Raw genomic sequence first — 19,570 nt, 5'->3', positions numbered from 1 at the left:
GGTAAGAGTTTTGTTACTTTCACCCCTGGCTGCTAGGTATGCTTGCCAAGGTGGGCAATCAGGAAAAGGTATTTCAAAAACACAGGGGAGGTTGTAAAGGCAGAAGGGTGGTTTCTGGTTGGTGAGCCTTGACCTGTGGAGTTTAAAATTGTGACTAGCACAGTCAGTGTAACAGGGAATGGGGCAGTGTGGGACAGCTGCTGGAAGACTGGGAGGGTCAACACAGGTCCTGCAGTGGCTACACATGCACTGCGTCCTCCTCAGTAGGTCGATGATGCCTCTACAATGTTGAGAAGGTGGTTTTCCTGCATGTTGCTGCTACACGGGCTGGAGACAAATTTGAGCACAGACACATCCACAAATAGGTCACCGCAAGGGAACGTGCGGCGCCCAAACTCGATAGGGGAACCTGGTCTCTCACGCTGACAGAAGCAGCACCAGCTACATCCAAAACTGCAACTGCTGGGGCGGGTGTGGGGGTGACACCCCACTGCCAGGCTACTTCCCCCACGGCCCTGCCCCGGGGGAAGAGCAGCGAGCTCAGCAGAGCTCCGGCAGGCAAGCCGAGCTCGCCTCTCCTCCCTGCAAGTAGCGGGGGCCCCTGCTCCCCGGAGGAGGCTAAGGCGGAGGGAGCAGAAAGAAGCGAGTCAGAGCAGCCTGCTGTGAGTAAAGGGATCCGGATCCTGCTGTAGCTGCTCCCGGAGGCGAAGGGCGAGCCTCAGCCCCCAGGAGGCGCAGTGGTGGTGGGGCAAGGCGCATGGTCGCGTTGATTGTCACAGAAGAGGGGCGGACAGGGACCGTTGTCAGACCAGCCTCCCCCTCGCACTATCCACGTAGAGCCGGGGTCTTCCACCCTCTCCGGCTTCCCCGGCTCTCAAATGGCGGCTTGGGTCGCACAGGGGGCGGGGCAGAAGGTGGGTCTCATCCGCGGCTCGGCGGTCTGGGCTGGCGGCGGGGGGAGGAGGAGCCGAGCGCCGGCCCGATCGATGGGCTCGCGAGAAATGTCTCGCGGAGGGTGAGGCCGCCATTTTAGATGGGGAACGGAACGAACGGCGCCCAGTGAGGAGCGAGTGCGGGGGAGCCGCGGAGCCTGCGTGGAGGAGGTACGGGCAGTGCGGGGGCCAAGGTCACTGAGGGGGGCAGAGTAACGGGGGTCCCCCTCCCTCGGCCGCGGTCCCCTTCCCCGCTCCCTTCCCTGGAGCGGACTCAGCGGTTCCCTGCCCCGTCGCTGAACCCCGGGGACGCTGACCCGCCCGGGGAGGAGACGTCGCCGCCCCGCTGGAGAGCGGGTGCCAGCGAGGTGACCCTCTCTTCCCTCGACATAGGCGGAGGGCTTTGGGCTGCCCCTGCGCCAGGAGTGGTGAAGGGACGGGACCGGACGGGGGCAGCCTGGTGTCCCTTCAGGGTGAGGGGACCCCGCTGGAGCCGTTGGTAGCTGGGTCCCTGCCCGGCCTGAGCCCCGAGCAGGGCGCTCCAGGCGCAGAGCAGGCTGTGCAGTGGCCTGGACCCAGCACCGCGGAAGGTGCCAGGGAGGGGGAAGGGGGCTCCTCCGTCCGTAGGCGCTGCGGGTCGGGGAGGGGGTGGCCAGTCTCGGCCGGCCTCTTTCGTCTGGCCGTGTCAATGGGAGCCCCCCAGAGGTGACTGGGAATAGAGAGAGTATTTTCTCCTGCAGGGAGAGACGCTGGAGAGCGGGGCTGTAGCAAGGGGCTTGTCGGGGGTGACATTAGCCAAGTGGCTGAGTAGTGTGGGGCGTGCCATGTAGCTGAGGAGTTTGTACAGCCCTTCCTATTTTAGTTTGTTCCTCCTCCTCCATGGTTTTTTTTTTTTTAAATCCCTCCCGCACTGTTTACTAGGTCTGGCAGGGCAGGTGAGCAATGGGCACCTGAAATGCTGCCCTGATAAAGTATGGTATTTTTATCAATACATTAGAAGCAAGAGGAAGACCAAAGACAGGGTAGGCCCACTGCTTAGTGAAGAGGGAGAAACAGTAACAGGAAACTTGGAAATGGCAGAGATGCTTAATGACTTCTTTGTTTCGGTCTTCACCGAGAAGTCTGAAGGAATGCCTAACATAGTGAATGCTAATGGGAAGGGGGTAGGTTTAGCAGATAAAATAAGAAAAGAACAAGTTAAAAATCACTTAGAAAAGTTAGATGCCTGCAAGTCACCAGGGCCTGATGAAATGCATCCTAGAATACTCAAGGAGCTAATAGAGGAGGTATCTGAGCCTCTAGCTATTATCTTTGGAAAATCATGGGAGACGGGAGAGATTCCAGAAGACTGGAAAAGGGCAAATATAGTGCCCATCTATAAAAAGGGAAATAAAAACAACCCAGGAAACTACAGACCAGTTAGTTTAACTTCTGTGCCAGGGAAGATAAAGGAGCAAGTAATTAAGGAAATCATCTGCAAACACTTGGAAGGTGGTAAGGTGATAGGGAACAGCCAGCATGGATTTGTAAAGAACAAATCATGTCAAACCAATCTGATAGCTTTCTTCGATAGGATAACGAGTCTTGTGGATAAGGGAGAAGCTGTGGATGTGGTATACCTAGACTTTAGTAAGGCATTTGATACGGTCTCACATTATATTCTTATCGATAAACTAGGCAAATACAATTTAGATGGGGTTACTATAAGGTGGGTGCATAACTGGCTGGATAACCGTACTCAGAGAGTTGTTATTAATGGTTCCCAATCCTGCTGGAAAGGCATAACGAGTGGGGTTCCGCAGGGGTCTGTTTTGGGACCGGTTCTGTTCAATATCTTCATTAAAGACTTAGATATTGGCATAGAAAGTACGCTTATTAAGTTTGCGGATGATACCAAACTGGGAGGGATTGCAACTGCTTTGGAGGACAGGGTCATAATTCAAAATGATCTGGACAAATTGGAGAAATGGTCTGAGTTAAACAGGATGAAGTTTAACAAAGACAAATGCAAAGTGCTCCACTTAGGAAGAAAAAATCAGTTTCACACATACAGAATGGGAAGAGACTGTCTAGGAAGGAGTACGGCAGAAAGGGATCTAGGGGTTATAGTGGACCACAAGCTAAATATGAGTCAACAGTGTGATGCTGTTGCAAAAAAAGCAAACATGATTCTGGGATGTATTAACAGGTGTGTTGTGAGCAAGACACGAGAAGTCATTCTTCCGCTCTACTCTGCTCTGGTTAGACCTCAGCTGGAGTATTGTGTCCAGTTCTGGGCACCGCATTTCAAGAAAGATGTGGAGAAATTGGAAAGGGTCCAGAGAAGAGCAACAAGAATGATTAAAGGTCTTGAGAACATGACTTATGAAGGAAGGCTGAAAGAATTGGGTTTGTTTAGTTTGGAAAAGAGAAGACTGAGAGGGGACATGATAGCAGTTTTCAGGTATCTAAAAGGGTGTCATAAGGAGGAGGGAGAAAACTTGTTCACCTTAGCCTCTGAGGATAGAACAAGAAGCAATGGGCTTAAACTGCAGCAAGGGAGGTCTAGGTTGGACATTTGGGAAAAAGTTCATAACTGTCAGGGTGGTTAAACACTGGAATAAATTGCCTAGGGAGGTTGTGGAATCTCCATCTCTGGAGATATTTAAGAGTAGGTTAGATAAATGTCTATCAGGGATGGTCTAGACAGTATTTGGTCCTGCCATGCGGGCAGGGGACTGGACTTGATGACCTCTCGAGGTCCCTTCCAGTCCTAGAATCTATGAATCTATGGTATGCTGTTCTGTATTTATCTGTACTAAAACGATCTACTTGGAGCTATACTAGTACTGCATAGAACTGGGGACTATTGTGTCAAGTATCTAGTGATGTACATCAGTAGCCCACTAAATCTTACAGCCACCTTGATCTGCTGCATTGAGAATAGAAAGTGTATGTATCTCTTATACGGTTAAATGAATCCATTTTTTAAACACAGTGCAAACCATTGTTTGGACATTGGTATTTCAGTTTTGATGCTACATACTTTGGTTTAGCTTAAACCAGTTCTCAGTTGACCTAAGCTCAAATTAAATACACCTTTTGTAAACTGCAACAAGTGTGTCTTTGCAGGGATTTTTTTTTTTTTTTTTTTAGTGATTTAACCAAATGTGTTTAAAATTATGACTTTTGTTAAACTGGGGCAACTTTGCCATGTAGACAAGGCCTTTCTCTGGAGTGGTACCTTATGATTATGCTGTTACATAGAGCCCATTTAGCTAAGGTTCTGGTAGGTATACAAATGATCTTCCTCTAAATAGCATCCTCTTGTATAGTTGTCATGTCTTTTGGTACAGATTCTGAAATTTACATGTCTGATGTTGCCTTCTACCCTAATAGCCTTGGAATGGCATCCATAAATGAAAGGAGTTTGTCAGAGGCTCTGGGACCTCAGAACCAATTGAAGGACAATTGGGATTGTCAAGCTGGGGATGTGTTCCAGGCTTGTAAGAGGCAGTTGGAGATTCTTATGCATGTAAAGAAGAGAAGGAAACTGAGTGGGCCCTTGCACATTTTACTTGCCTGGGGCTCTACAGAAACTGAGGCCAGCTGTGGTGGATGGAAAATGCTTGAAAAGAGGATTAAAATGATCATCTGTGTTGAAAAGCTTGTAAATAGCTAATATATAGATAGTGGTCTACAAACATTGACTAATGAATGGGTCTGTTTGTTGTGTAAAGATGAAGTATGCTTGTGGCGAGTTTACATAGGGACATTCAGGAAAATTAATCCAAATTAGCTAAAATTGTGAATTTAAAGCAGATTAGTTAAAACCCTGTGTGGATGCTCTCATTCAGAATTAATGTGGTCTTAATTTGATTTAGTTTTAGTAGTTAATGTCTCTCTGTAGACAAACTCTTAGATGACTCTTGGTCACTAAATTGTGTTGACATACATAAGATCTTTAACCTGTTTCATGAGTGTAATTTCTTTAATAATACAAACCTGGCAAAATTGTGGTGGTAACATAGATCTACAAAGATTGCCTGTAATGGATTATTAAATTTGAAGCACACTCATCATGCAGTTTATGTACATACTTAATATCTCCAAGATTAGATATTTTATTTTACAACAGCAGTAATTTACCTTACTTTCATGTTTGCCCTACTTCAGTATCAGGGAGAAATGTGCTACTGTTTCTGGTCCAGTCATATCAACTTGATACATACTGTTTGTAATGACAGGATCAAGGTGAGGTACTTACGGATATGGGATAAAAAAATTCTCTTATATTTTGTGGCATGTGTTTGTTGTAAGAAAACTCTTCTAAAACAGAAATGAGATGTGTTGAATACATATATAGGACAAGTTCTCTCAGAAGACTGGCTAGAATCCTGAGCTGATAATTCATGTCACTGATCAAATATAACAACAGAGTTCAGTGAGGCAAAAATGCTACCTTTTTGGTCTTTATAAAATTAACTAGACTCTTTTTAGGAATGGGTATGAATTAGCTGCTTTCGCAGGTTTGAGGTAACTTGCAGTTGGTATGGTATGCCTTGCATAGTTGAATACGTGAATAATCTCGGTATGCATTCAGTTATATATTTGCTCTAGTACTGCTAAAAGAAAAGGCGGAATTTAGACAGACAAAATTTTGTGAACAGTTAATTCTCAGTGGATTACTGGCCCTTGTTACTTGCACAGTATTTTTTTGTAAATAACTATTTTACTTTGTAAAGCATCGGCTGCGTGTTTACTTATTTAGTCACTTGAATATTGTGTTTATACTATAAATGTCATCTGTTTCATGCAAAGGTGATTTTGTTGGAATTCTGGATGCTAACATTTTATAGTTACATGGAACATGCCTGTTTTTGTGTATTAAAACCCTACTGTGGTTACATTAGAGTCCAATAAATGAAATACCGTCAGACCAGGTCTATGCTACAAACTTTCATCGATATAACTACGTCACTTGGGTATGAAAAATCCACACCCCTGAGTGACGAGATTATATTGACACCCCTCCCCCCAGTGTAGACAGCACTATATCCACAGAGACCCTTAGACATAGCTACTGCCTTTCACAGAGGTGGATTAATTATGCCTCCTGGAGAAGCTCTCCCATCGGCTTAGTAGTGTCTTCATTAAAGTTGCTGCTGCTTTTTAAGTGTACACCTGCCTTCTGAGAATTTTTGATTGGATATAGCCATGATTTCTCAGTAGAGTTCAAAGCTAAGAAATGTAACAACATGGGTACATGGGTTTTAATCAGTGGACATTTGATTTCATGGGATATAGTCAATGTTGATGGACTCCAAGTGTTTTCTGGAGTTTTTGCCTTATTTGTGGTAGCTTTTCAAAACTAGGATTGCAATACAAAAATTGTCTAGACTCTCTCATGAGCAATACAAAAACATATCCAGCTCACTTTGTTTGCAGTTGCAGGTGTGTCTAAGTTTTGCCATTCTTCTCTAGTGCCTGCTCCAAAAACAGATATCCTGCCTACTGAAATAAATGGAGCAGAGCATACATTCAAACCAGTCAAAGCTGATTTGTTTTAACTTTAGACAAAACAGCTTAGGCAATGGGCCTTTCATGTAATGTACTAATATATATGACAATACTGGTTTGTTTCCTTTCCACTCTCGGGGAAATAAGATTTAGGTTTGTATCTGGAGACCATTCTATATTTAGCCTGATCTTTCTGTTCTGCAATTTTATTCCATTTTACACTTCTGTTGAATTGTTTTACTGGCTATCCTACGTGAGGCCTGCTATCTGCATATTTCAGTTATGTACTTCAGTGCTGCCTAGCTTCTCCTCTTTTTATTGTTATATTAGATTGTTCCAATTCAGATTCCAAATTGGGTGTTGCATTGCATGTTTGTTATTGGTTTGACCCAAAATGTTTCTGTTCTTTTGTAAATTACTCACAAAAGGGTGTTGATTTGTATTGCATTCCAGTTGATATACATAGTATCACTTAAGAACAGTTGGGACATCTTATAAGTATATTTTTAGATCACAAACTGAAGGAGGTTGCTTCACTGACTTGTAGCTGGGTGTGGTGAAGGGTTAACCATATTAATTAAAGCTGGCTCAGAATTTTAGACTTTTAATATAATGGGGGCTCAGAATTGCTTTTCTTAATGCTCTTTACTGGAGAGCAAGCTAGAATTTTGAAAATCATTGTTTAGGGATTTTTGGGAATTTTGAGGAAATTGCCCAATGGAGATGCAAAGCTGGAGACTTAGCAAGAAAGAGATACACAGGCATTGCCCTGCTTCAAGGAGTGAGGAGGTCCCTGCTTCTCTTGTCCTACCTCCTGGATGACTTGGGGAGAATGGGAACTCCATTCTGTGTTGCACTCCTACTGCTTTTCTCGCTCCTCAGAGAGGAAGGGTATTGTGGCTTTTATTTTCTGATCGCTGGTCCTTGCTCTGTCTAAATCTTATTGGTAAACCAGACAGTGGCTTGCTGAGGTGGTGGAAGGACTGTTTGTATTAATTGCTTGTAAAGCATGCCAGATAATTACTAGCTTGTGGTAGGTATGAAAGGAGGAAACCAACAGGGTCCAGGAGGAGGGCAATGCTCTGAGAGGCCAGCTACATGGGAATGAGAGGATACTAAGATTTCTACTAAGCTGCTGTCTCTAGGCTCTGGTATGGGGGTCTCCTTCATATCAACATTTGGTAGTACATATCTTAAGGACCTTTTGCCTTCCTCCCTGTAGTTTCTGGAAGGGAGATGGAGCTTACTCCCCCTCCCTCCATGGCATCTTGGCTGCTACAAGGGAAGTAGATATCCAGTGATGCTGTACTGTTCCATCAGCCCAGGCTCCTCACTGCTGCAAGGGAAGGAAGAAGAGGTTTTAATTTGTAATGTTTTGGTCCATGTCTCCTGTGAATACCTCTTGTGTCTGCTGCTACTGCTGTCCAGAGTTTCCCAAGCAACAATAGTAGCTCAGATGACATGATTCTTAAGTTTCACTGGTGCCCATAGGATTCTGAATAGCAACAGTGACACAAGTCTTAACTTCATTGTGGTCTTGCTTGACAAATTGGTGAGCAACAGTAGAGGCACACTTGTTGCCTGTAGGCTTAAGAAGGCAAAACTGCCTGGTTCTGATTCAGTTTGTGTTTGAAAGGTTATCTTTGCAACTGAAGGTTTTAGAAACTTTGTAAAAATGAAAGCTTAGATTGTGCAGAAATTGATATAGGGCCTCCTGCTCGTCAGAACAAACTTCCCACTCACTGTGGACATCTGGATTTTTTAGTTGGCTGTGTACATCTGTTTACCAGTCTGGCCTGCCAGTGCAAGTGTGTGTCATGAAATAGAGAATTAAAGATCTGAGGAGTTAAAAGAAAACTATACAGATTTTGTTTAGCCTAGCAAAATCAGATCTTACTTACACGAAGAAATTATATGTACTTGAAAATAAATTTTAATATCAATTGGCATATTAGAGGTTTGGCATTTGCAATTTTATCTAATAAAATAGCTGTTTTAAAGTTTTGAGTCTTTCTAGTCTCCTCAAATATTTTTTGTATTATTTAAATGGGAGGATGATAGCTCAGTGGTTTGAGCATTGGCCTGCTAAACCCAGGGTTGTGAGTTCAATCCTTGAGTGGAGCCACTTAAGAATGGGGGGCAAAATCAGTATTTGGTCCTGCTAGTGAAGGCAGGGGGCTGGACTCGATGACCTTTCAGGGTTCCTTCCAGTTCTGAGATAGGTCGGTGTCTGTCTGTCTCTCTCTCTCTCTATATATATATATGGGTTTCTCTCTGTCCTCCCCTGGTTGTTTTTTAGTTGTAATCTTCCCCGTCAACTCACTAATTGTTTGTGAAAGTTGCTGGTCTGTTTGACATCAGTAGAAGTCTGGAAAAGTCCTTGATTTATGTAGAAAATAGTATCATTTACAGAAGCTTTATTAACTCAAATGCCTTGCCCCAATCTGGATTATCTCTAGGGTTGAGAACATAGTTCAATCTCCATGGCCAAGCTAGGTATTTGTAAGTTTAAAGTTCCATATCCAATTATTAATCTGCCTATTTTTCTAAATTCTTATGTCCTTTATTCTGCTAATCTTTTCCTGCCCCTTTTTGAATCTCTCTCTTTTTAATTTAGGGCATTTCTGTAATGCACCACTTTCTTATTTTAGTCTTCTTACCTCAAAGATCTTGGATTATGGATATTTCATTTGCTGAAGAACTGGACGTGGTTCTCTCTGCAGTGTTTAGAATGGTCCTTTCAGTCTGCTTGAGGGGATTGCTAGAGAAAAACATAAGATATACTTCATTTCTTACCTCCTTCCATTCTCTGTTCTGTTCCTCTCCTGGGATGAGTTTCTTCATAATGCAGCGATTTACTGCCCATTGGACTGAGGAGTGAGGTACCACAATCTTTGTTCTCTTGTAAAATTCTTCTCCTTTTCCCCGCTGCCTAGTTTGTAGAGCACTATGGTAGCATAAGGAGAAACTTGCCTGTGCTGTTTTTGTGTGCCACTTCCTTTGTGGCTGGAGTACAGAGAAAACAGATGAGGAATGAGTAGTCCTCTTCAGCTCACCATAGCTGAATAAATGTTATGTTCAGGAGCACAGGTGGGCTAGTTTCACAGGGTAATGTAACAAATGCAGGAAAGATTGGTGTGGAGTGGAAGGAGACCGTATTTTCACTATGTTGCATGTAAACTGGCCACCAATTGAAAAATGTTTTTGATGTATTAATGATAAGAATTTGATTTTTTTAAAATCTGTTGGTCACTCTTTTACTGAAAATTGACCTCATTTGTAACAGAGGATGTGGGCCTGATGTTAGGTTGAAAACCAGTTTCTATCCACAATTCTAAAACCATAAAATTAACTTCAAAGTTGTAAAATATTTACCATAAGACAACTTTGAAATTGACCTTTCAATGGATTCTGATGGAATCTGAGTTTTCTCAGTTCTAATCTACTTTTAACCTTATGAAGATAGCTGTTTTCTTTTTAAGTTCATCATCATATTTTATATAGTTAAATTACTAGCTCTTAATTGTGATTTTAGTGGTTAGAATATCTTTTGGTACATTGCAATGTTCTTTTAAACCAAGTCTGTAAAGTTAGACAGAGGATGACAAACATGCCAAAACCTCTTCTCCCCCCTCGCCCCTCCCTTCCCTCAGAAAAGCTTAAAGTGTAACCTCTTTAGAGCAGAGAATATCTTTCTGTATGATTGGACAGGCTTGGTTCATTGTGTGTGCTATTGGAATACAAATAATAAATATTTAAAAAACCAGTGCTAGTCATCAGTCTTAATCAGAGTTAAATGTTTTTGCATTGTTTGTTTATCCAAGAAAGGTGAAAAGAAGCTTTAATAGTGGCTGAGGCACTACACTCAACTTGATGGCATTTGTTTGTCATGTGATACATTTGGAACATTGCTATATCCTGTGAATTCCAAAATTTCAGAGAACGGTTTACATATTGGGGCAGAACCTTACTGATGAAAACTGGAAAACCAGAAGGAGGAAATGGGGGACCTAGCAGCTTCAACCACTCTTGTCTATAGATCAACTATTAACGCTTTCCACCATAACAATACCTCACCCCATCATTTCTCAGTCCTGCCCATGGTCCCAACAGGGTTTAAAATGTTAACACCCTGAATGACTTACTTCCCAGGCAGAAAGAAAAGAAATAATGGTGGGAGAGGGAATAGAGAATGGGGGTGAGCACAGAGCCCTTGACATAAAGCAGAGGGAGGTGGTGGGGATTGCAGGGAGTCCCTGAAATAGAAAAGGAGGGAATGGAGGCATACAAGGGACTCCTGTGTGTGTAGAATGAGCTTGTCCTACAGAAGCTGAGCATTTTGATCCTCTTGTTTTATGGTTTGTTAATCTCAAATGACAAAATATAAGGTTATAGACTCATATAATTTTATGAAACTATAGGGATGTCAGTGTAGAACTCACAGATAGGCAATAATGGTTTGCTGGAAAAAGTATACGGGGCACAGTAATGTAGTAGATTTAAATTTAACTGAAGGCGAGTTACTTTCCTGTCTTACTTTTCTAGTCTCAAGCTTTAAGTTTACTGTGTTTAGTGTGTAGCACATGCATAGGCAGTTAAGTTATGAAGAGAGAGCCAGCTTATGTTGCAATCTAAGCAGTGGCCATATAGTGGAAAGATTCCCCTTCGGCATGTTCACTAGTGCTATTTTTACCTATTCCAGTAAGATCTGCCCTTTTGATTTTAAACTACAGGACAGTAACTGGAATTACTTTGTTTTACCAATTTACAGTATATGCTGAAGAAACTTTGAGAGATTGTTAACCAGATGCTGCCAACCTAAAATCACATATGTCAGAACATAGTTTGTATTGTCACAAATAAAATGACCACTACAGCTGAAAGAAATACTTTTCTCCATTTCTTTTGTTTGTGTACTTTGCATTTGACAGAAGCTTGTCAATAGTCAGTTTTAGAGATTCCCTTGTATGTTGAGTATTTCCCGTGTTTTAGTTTTTTCCCAGAGCATCTAGGGAGAAACATTTTTAAAAGAAGGCAATATGATTGTAAAACAACAACAATTGGCCTTGTGACACAGGAATGGGCATAGTGTCTGAAACTGTTAACCTGAAATTTAAATCAATTAAAAAAAATGTTTATATTCTGCAAAATCTATAGCCTAAGATTCTTCATTCACTAGGGAAAACGTTCCACACTGTGAGTAGATTTTTCAAGTCCTGCCAGAGATGAAACACTTCAACTAGAAGACTGATAATAGTGAAAACTGGAGCATATAATGAAAACGCTACTTCTGTTATCATTGTAGTGTTGCAAAAGTAGTAGGCTAATAGAAAATACCACATGTATACAAGTTATTGCCATGTAACCATAACTTTGATTTTTCTAACTTTCACGATTATGTAATCTTAACTACAACACTGCACTGCTGTGGTTTTTGAATTTATTAAATATAATATGCCTTTATTTTGAATAGATGTGCTTCTTTCTAATAGTGTTGGCGGGTATTGTGATTTAAAACTTTGCTGATTGCAAACTGTTGGGCATGCTATTAGACTTTAGAAATGTATATTTATGGTAAGCAGAATTTTAAAAGTTACAATATCAGGTAAAAAAATAAGTTTAAATGAATTTTTTAAAATGCAAAGTGATGAACTTATAGAAGGAAACCAGTACTCTATTTTGCTTTTATAATGAACGTACTGAGTTGATTTTTAAACAAGAACATTACAAGAGGTTTTTATTAAAATGGTCTTTATTTCTCTTTAGTTGGTACAGACAAAATTAAGAACAAAACGTTAATTTTTCTCAAATTAATATGCAATGTTGCTATAATTTACAAAGTTGTTGATGTGATTAAACAAATGGCTTGTGTCTGTATGCATCTGTTGGTTCCCATTGCAAACCAAGAACAGGCTGGCTTTTTTGGTCTCCATTTATGTTTTCATTGTAAAACATGCATACAGCCAGTCTCCTGAAATGCTTGTCTTTGTAGCAAAGTGTGTGTGGTATGAAATTGGAAAAATGTACATGTCAAAACTGGCAGGTAGATAGGTCAGTTCAGTTTTAACCTGCTTTCAAAATAAGCAGACTTTCTGACTTGAAAAACAATAAATAATGTTTCTAATTCTGTGTGTTGTCTGGAGTTTGCTGCTTCAGACTAGTCTCCTGCAGCTTTCAGCTGTTCAGGTGATAGATGAGAGCTCATCTCTGGCTAGAAACATCGTGGGATTACAAAGTCCTATCTTTGGCATTTTGTTTCTCTTCTACTTCCTGGTCTTCCATGGGATTTTACCCTCTAACTCAGAGCTTGTCTACACTGGCAATGTACAGCGCTGCAACTTTCTCTCTCAGGGGTGTGAAAAAACACCCCCCTGAGTGCAGCAAGTTTCAGTGCTGTAAAGTGCCAGTATAGACAGTGCACCAGTGCTGCGAACTGTGCTCCCAGCACTGGGAGCCACGCACCTCGTGGAGGTGGCTTTTTTTAGAGCGCTGGGAGATCTCTTTCCCAGCGCTCTGCTGCGCCCACACGAGCCACGTTAAAGCGCTGCCACAGCACGCTTTAGCACTGCCAGTGTAGACTAGCCCTCAGTCAGTGTTGGATTATTTTAGGAAGTGTATGCTAGTCCAGGATGGGGATTCTGGGGCCAAAAGTTATTTTCACTCCTTTTAGTTTTCCAGCAGCAGTAATGACAACTTACAGCTTTTCTGATTGATGCTTGATTTACAGTTCTTCCTTTGCCCAATCTGAGGCTCATGTCTTAATTATTAAGACCCGTCTGGGTTTCCTAGAAATTTTTTCTCCTCAAGTGCAGGTTTAAGTATAACTACTGTTATGCCCCTCAAAGTTCTAGTTTGGTACTGCATTTTCTTGAACCAGTGCTTGGCAACAACAGCCCCAATTCAGCAAGGTGCTTAATTGTAGGAACTTTAAAAAGGAGTAATCCTATTGCTGATCAGCAAAGCACTTAGCAAGTGCTTGACTTGACTTCAGTGAGATTTAATCATGATACTTTTTGTAAAATGAGATTAATTAAGGGCTTAAGCATCATGCTGAATTGGGGACAGTATTACAATTCATTGTGTGATATGTGGAGACCAATCTAGCCTTATAAATTCACTGTCTTTCCGCTGAAATGTTGCCTAAAATGACTGACAACTCCTTCCCTAAGGCTTAGAAGGTCCTGAAAACTTGCCGTGATAGTGTAGGAGGAAATAAAATTAACTCCTATATTTAGGTAATACTTGTAATATCCAAGTAATGGTTTCAGTGTGGTGTATTATACAGCTGTCAGTTTTGTTTTTGAATACCTCTGCTTTTTGTTTATATTCACCAGGTGTTGTACCTCAGGGTTTCATTCCATAGGACTCCAGTCACTTTACTAAAGATTAAAGGTATAGATTCCTTTTCCATTCTGTATGAGTCCTGGGTCACTTTCCTGTAGGAAGGGCATCTCTTCAGTGTCATTTGCTATGCATGCACTCTTTGGCTACTGAATAAAATGTGGCTCGTGGCTTTTCAGAAATCCCTGACGTCTGATATGATAGATATAGTTGTGCAGATTTGTGTTTTGTAAGAAATACACAGTTTGGGTGAAGTGCAATGTAAGCATAGTTTTTAATCAAGCTTGTACAATATTTTGCTTTGTGCACATGATAGTGCAGAAGGTTAGTTTTGTCTCTTTTATTTACATGTTCTCTTTCTCCTGATAGCATCTATCTTTCTGCACAAGTATAGGTCTGTCACAAATTATGGTAAGCCTCATTAACTCATAATTTGGTTTTTCAGACTTGCCATAAATCCTGGTTGCAGCAGCATTTTGTAAGTGGACATTGCTCTTCCTATGAACCAAGAAGTCTATTATGAGGAAGACCTCTTTTAAAGTGGAGTTCGCAGTTAGGTTCATGGAATTTGGAGCCATTGTATAAGCATCCCTATAAAAGAAATCTTTATACACCTCTACCTCGATATAACGCTGTCCTCGGGAGCCAAAAAATCTTACCGTGTTATAGGTGAAACCGCATTATATCGAACTTGCTTTGATCCACCGGAGTGCGTAGCCCCCCCCCCCCCCCCGAGCACTGCTTTACCGCGTTATATCTGAATTCGTGTTATATCGGGTAGCGTTATATCGAGGTAGAGGTGTAGTTCAGGAAAATGTGTGCATAAGATTGTGTGGGGCATCTGGCTTACAATACCACATAGAGGTGGAATTCTTTGGCAACATCCTCTAGAACATATTTTCTGGACACTTGTGAGGGTATATTAACAAATGATTGACAGAATAGCAAACAGCCTTTTCACATATAGGATCTGGAGCTTCTAATTGAATCAAGTACTTGTTTTCCATTTTATGTAGGCTGCTTTGTTCACCCGTCTGGTATGGTAAACTGTAAAATAAGAATAATAAAAGTAGTTATAGAGCTGTCCAAACAGTTTGGAGCTAATAAAACTCTAGAGTATTATCATGTATTAGGTTTGGCTCAGGTTGTAGAAACATATCTTGACCCATGCCCAGATGTATTTTAAAAGCAATTAATGTAGAAGAATGTGAAAACTCTCTTGTTCTTTCTACTTTGTTGACTCAGGAAAATAGTTAATTGTGAGTTAGTTGGTTCATTGCATCCTATTTTGTGTTGATATGTAGACATAAAAATATACTATAGTGTCTACTGATTTGTAAGTATGATAGTAGTAAGGCTTTTCTTAGGCTGTATTGTATCCTAACTATTTTTTATTTGCTCCCTATTTTTTGTAAGATAATAAAAGATGTGATGCTATATTGTATCTTTGTATTGCTAGCATGCTCTGTAAACAAACAGTCCCATTTGACTGAGTTGTAGTTTCAAGAACACAAACATCAACTTTGAACAAATAGATTTCTGGCTTTTTTTTTTTTTTAGTGTGAAAGGGTTATAAAAATTGACTAATCTTATTTCTATGAAATATTTACTCATATGAGCTTTATTTTACATTTTAGAAACATCTCTATCTCTTAACACCTAGTTGCTTTAAAAGTGATAAAATTTTTGTTCTTATGAAGTTAAAGCAATATATTATATTGCAGTGGGCTCTTCTCAGCTAATTAAGGCCTGGATAAATGGAAGTCTTGCATTGCTTCCTGAAGCTCACCAAACTTTTTTTTTTTTTTTTTTTTTTTTTTTTAAAGAAAACCAAAAAACAACCATCTTGGGTGGTGGTAAAGGAGACCTGTGGAGGAATGATTAAAGAGTGGATTTGCACCATCTTCTATCTCTCTCCTCTCCCCCCCCCCCCTTTTTTTTTTTTAATTAAGGTGGCCTGAAAGATCCCTTTTAAAAAGAAAGTTATTTGCTTTTACCTTAGGTCTTGCCTACACTTAGTTTTACCAGCACAGCTATATGTTGGTAAGGGGTGTTCTTTCCCCCCCCCTGACAAAGTTATTCAGCGACAAGCCCTAGTATAGATAGTTATACTGATATAAAATGCTTTATATTGATATAGCTTCTTTTAGTTCCCAAATCTGATTTAAGTTCTATTCATAGAAGCACTTTTATACTGATGTAAGCACATCCAGAATAGTGGTGTTTTTGCCACTTTAATAATGCCAGCATAGTTAAGGCAGCAAAACTTTTAAGTGTAGACAAACTCTTAGAAATATGAGGAAATAAATTCTGGCAATCCCTGGGTTTTGCCCTTGTGGATGGTTTGGAAGAATATGGAGGGAACCCCTCTCACCATCTTTATACATCATAAAGAAGCAAGAGAGTAATAAGTCAAATTTTTCCTTTGCAATTCACTTAGTGTGTCAGTGCCATCTTATGCGCCTTCTCGCTGTTTGTTAAATGGAGTTTGTGTATAGTGTGTCTAAATTCTTCTCCATTGAAAAGTCTGAAAATTGTTTCTATTTTTGGTAAATAAAAATCCTTTCCCAAACAGCTCTTAGAAATGTAATGGAATTTAACCTTTTTATGCATAATGTAAACATGTTAAAAGAGAACGAAGAACACAGAAGGAAAGAAATAAAAAAGTTAAAGAAGTAATGAACATCAAAAATCAAATCTCTTCCTATCAGTAAAAGTATAAAAATGCAAAAATCCTGCCTGTTGCTCTTCTCTATGAGATCATAGGGCTGGACCAGAGCTTGAGAGATCATCATTAGGGGGGAAGGGAAAGCTCAGTGGTTTGAGCATTGGCCTGCTGAACCCAGGGTTGTGAGTTCAGTCCTTGAGGGGGCCACTTAGGGATCTGGGGCAAAATCAGAACTTGGTCCTGCTAGTGAAGGCAGGGGGCTGGACTCGATGACCCTTCCAGTTCTAGGAGATAGGATATCTCCATTAATTTATTTGTTATTTATCAAGTGTAACCCCCTGCATTGAGGCAGGACCGTGTAAACCTAGACCATACCTGATAGATATTTGTCCAACCTCTTCTTAAAAACCTCCAATGTTGGGGATTCCAAAACCTCCCTTGAAGCCTATTCCAGAGTTTAACTATCCTTTTTAGTTAGAAATTGTTTCCTAATATCCAATCTAAATCTCCCTTGCTGCAGATTAAGCCCATTATTTCTTATCTTACCTTCAGTGGAAATGGAGGACAATTGATTACCATACTCTTTATAACAACCCTTAACGTACTTGAAGACTGTTATCCCATTGCCTTTAGTCTTTTTTTCAATACTAACCATGTCCATTTTTTTTAACCTTTCCTCATTGGCCATGTGTGTGTTATCATTTTTTCTCTCTCTTCTGGATGGTATCCAATTTGTCCACACATTTCCTAAAGTGTGGCATACAGAATTGGACACTGTACTACAGCTGAGGCCTCATCACTGTGAGCAGAGCAGGAAAATTATCTCCCACGTCTTACATACATACTTTATCTACCTGTATGCAAAGGGTAGGAAGAGAGTAATTCCACTCCCCGTGCTGGCCAGAGACACCCTCTCCTTTGCTGGCTCTATTGCTGCTAGAGGAGCTGTAATTGGGAATTTGCTGTGTGCCAGGCTCACCATCCTCTCAGTGCTGATTTTGTTTGTGACGAAGGACTGACAAAACCTCTTACCATCTGTATAGATTCCCACAATGAGTTAATCTCCCATGTCCTGAGCCTGGTACACCTGATTTGAGTGGCCATAATGTACCATGTCAGAGCTTTAAACTGGATAATTCTAGGGAAATTATTTTTGTTACCTTGAAATTACTTTGCATCTAGAATATCCTGTCTGTTTTTTTTTTTCTGGCTTGTAAAAGGTAAATGTTTAGTCTGAACAGCTAACAATTTCACACTCCCTCGCCAAGGAGTGTTTAGTCTGGTGATCGAGAAGTCTGGAAGCTCTCATTATGTATAGTTAATATGAAGTTTGAGATTTGTAAAATGCCTTTTCCCTTCTCTTTCTTTTTACTGTTGTACAAAGATTTAAATATAACTTTTTCCCACAACTGGTCCCTTCCACCTGGTTAGCCAACTGATAGTCACACATGACACACTTTTTTAAAATCTTGGGATGTTCTCTATTTGTGCAAAACAATTAGAACTAGTGTAAATACACAAACAATATCCATCTTCAGTAAGGCATTTGTTTTCATTAGACAGTGATAATAGTTACTGAAGACTGCGCACTTAACTTTAGGTGTGTAAGTGTTAATTTTGACCTTTATCCAGCAGGCGGCTTTCTTTTTGCTTATAATATTGTAATTCAGTTGATAATTGTTAATGTATTTGTTCTGGTTCAGAAATATGAACAAATCATAGAAATGCAGGACTGGATTATAACTCAGTCCCTTTGAGTTTTTTAAATGTATTTACTCTGAATCAGTATCTTAGGGGATGTCTACACTAGAAATGCTACAGTAGCACAGCTGCAGCGCTGAAGCTGCAATGCTATAGCATGGATACTACAGCGATGGAAGGAGTTCTTCAATCACTGTAGTAAATCCACCTCTCCAAGAGGTGGTAGCTAGTTTGACAGAAGAATTAGTCCTTCGACCCAGTACTGTCTATGCTGGAGCTTAGGTCGGCTTAGCTACATCTCTCAAGCAATATAGCTAGGTTGACTTAGCTCTCTAGTGTAGACCAGCCCTTAATCCAGGGGTGGGCAAATTTACTGGCCCGAGGGCCACATCTGGGAATAGAAATTGTATGGTGGGCCATGAATGCTCACAAAATTGGGGTTGGGTGTGGGAGGAGGTGAGGGCTCTGGTTGGGGGTGTGGGCTCTGGGGTGGGGCCAGAAATGAGTTCAGGGTGCAGGAGGGGGCTCCGGGCTGGGATGGGGGAAAGGGGTGCCGGGGGGGGAGGGGAGTGAAGGCTCTGGCTGGAGATGCGGGCTCTGGGGTGGGGCTGGGGATGAAGGGTTTGGGGTGCAGGAAGGTGCTCTGGGCTGGGATTGAGGGGTTCAGAGGGCAGGAGGAGGATCAGGGGGTTGGGGCACAGGGAGAGGATCAGGGGCAGGCTCTGGGATTAAAACGACTGTTGGGCCAGATTCGGCCTGCAGGCCATAGTTTGCCCACCCCTGCCTTAATCACTTCTTCAGCCCATTATGCTGCTACTATGACTTCAAGGAATCTTTCTTTTTAACGTTTGCCACTTCATTCAGGTTTTATTGTTTTTTCCACCAGCTGCTCTGTCTTCTACCAGCAGTGCAATTGAAGGGGCAGGTGTTCAGCCTTGGTACAATTCATTAGACAGTGAATTCAGGTATGATGGACCTTAAAATAATTGTGTTGAGTGAAGATCAGAAAAGACAACTAAAGTTTTACAGTCCTAAAATTGTAAATGTAAGTGTATATTCTGGAAAATATGGAAGCAATACTGAGAGAGGTTGCACTTTTACAGATTTTTAATGTCTGCTTTTATACATCTTTTGGGAGGGGCTAGAAAAAATTATTGGACACCTGTTAAATATAGGAGTGAATATCCTAGCCAGAGGTAGGTATAGAACAGGAGGAGATGTGTTTTGGTGCACCAGCAAGGTCCTGTGGTTCCACCAAGCTTTTGATGAGAAACAGTCTTTTCCCTCAACTTCAGTTGCTGGGAAGGGAAGAGTGCTGGTTCTGGGATTCTGATAAGGGTTCTGTTTAGGCCGGGGTGGGCAAACTTTTTTGTCCCAAGGGCCAATCTGGGTATGGAAATTGTATGGCGGGCCATGAATGGAGTTACTC

At 41.3% G+C, this 19,570-nt stretch overlaps 1 protein-coding gene across 1 annotated transcript in view; it reads left to right on the top strand.

The window, feature by feature from the left end:
* The first annotated feature begins 982 nt into the window (after window positions 1-982).
* Window positions 983-19,570, top strand: part of RAF1 (Raf-1 proto-oncogene, serine/threonine kinase) — an 89,097-nt gene continuing 70,509 nt past the window's right edge. The window contains exon 1 of the mRNA XM_065408533.1: window positions 983-1,103. The gene's annotated coding sequence lies outside the window, so the exon portion shown is untranslated. The remainder of the gene's footprint in view (window positions 1,104-19,570) is intronic.

This window comes from Emys orbicularis, chromosome 7, assembly GCF_028017835.1.
Source record: "Emys orbicularis isolate rEmyOrb1 chromosome 7, rEmyOrb1.hap1, whole genome shotgun sequence".
NCBI classification, from domain to species: domain Eukaryota; kingdom Metazoa; phylum Chordata; order Testudines; family Emydidae; genus Emys; species Emys orbicularis.
The sequence above is the reverse complement of the archived record's forward strand: the minus strand, read 5'-3'. Positions and strand labels throughout refer to the sequence as shown.